The 1,312-nt window shown below is 35.7% G+C and overlaps 1 non-coding gene across 1 annotated transcript; it reads left to right on the forward strand.

The window, feature by feature from the left end:
* Positions 1-200: 200 nt before the first annotated feature.
* On the forward strand, positions 201-307 carry LOC128295910 (small nucleolar RNA R71). Its single transcript, XR_008286459.1, has one exon. It is a non-coding gene; the product is annotated as a small nucleolar RNA R71 (small nucleolar RNA).
* Positions 308-1,312: the final 1,005 nt, after the last annotated feature.

Raw genomic sequence — 1,312 nt, forward strand, 5'->3', positions numbered from 1 at the left:
TGTTATAAACGCCGGCTGTTTTCATTGGGTTTGTCCTTATAACTTACCACTGATAGTTATTCATTGACATCTCTTTTATAAACTCATAGGCATCTTCCGGTGTTTTATTGTTGATGGTTCCGCCAGCAGTTGTGTCAACCATTTGCCGAGTCGAGGGATTCAGACCATTTTGGAATGTTTGTACTTGAAGCCAAAGCGGTAACCCATGGTGAGGGCACCTTCTCAATAAGTCCTTGTATCTCTCCCATGCATCGTAAAGTGTTTCTAAATCCATCTGCACAAAAGAAGAGATATCATTACGTAATTTAGCCGTTTTAGCTGGCGGAAAGTATTTTAGTAAAAAATTTTCGGTCATTTGTTCCCAAGTAGTAATTGACCCTCGTGGTAACGAGTTCAACCACTGTTTAGCTTTGTTCCTCAATGAAAAAGGAAATAACCGAAGACGAATGGCATCATCAAAAATGCCATTGATTTTAAATTTATTGCAAAATTCCAGAAAGTTTGCTAAGTGAGCGTTGGGATCTTCATCCTGCAAACCATCAAACTGAACAAACTGTTGTATCATTTGAATTGTAATAGGTTTCAGTTCAAAAGTATTTGCAGCTACAGCCGGTCTAACTATGCTAAATTTAGTTCCTATTAAAGAAGGTTTAGCATAATCATACATAGTGCGTGGAACAGGATTTTGACTAGCCGCAATTGCAAGAGGTAGCTGATTGCCTTGGTTGTCAGCCATCTCTTCAGTTGGGGGTTGAGTATTGTCTTCTTGCTTGTTCTCCGTGTATCTTAAGCTGCGTCTTATTTTTCTTTGGTTTTTACGAATTGTACGATATATTTCTTCGTCAAAAAGTAATGGTCTCGACGAGTTTCTTCTAGTCATAAACTATAAAAACCTACTAAGAGAAAGAAAAAGTAAATTAAGAAATAATAATAATTAAATTAAATTAAATTGCAAGAAAAATAAATGGCTAAAGTAATAAAAATTGAGCGTTCCTAATATCTTAGTTCCCCCGCAACGGCGCCAAAAACTTGGTCGCGAGGTTTCGTGATAGGTTTTAAATATTTATAATTACTCATTCTTGAACTAACTATTATCGCGATGTAGGCAAGTGTACCTATCGAACAGTAGTATAGTTTTAGCAAGACCGGATTGTCAAACCCAAAGGAACTAAAAGTACTAGTAATGACTGTCTTTTTATTATCTAGCCTAAGAATAAAAATGGGTTTTTTTTGTTTTAATTAACTAATTATCTAAACTAAGAACGTACAGAGAAAAGAATTGGGGAATTGCTTTTGGGAAATCGATTGACTT

This window comes from Gossypium arboreum, chromosome 7 (genome assembly GCF_025698485.1).
Source record: "Gossypium arboreum isolate Shixiya-1 chromosome 7, ASM2569848v2, whole genome shotgun sequence".
NCBI lineage: Eukaryota > Viridiplantae > Streptophyta > Magnoliopsida > Malvales > Malvaceae > Gossypium > Gossypium arboreum.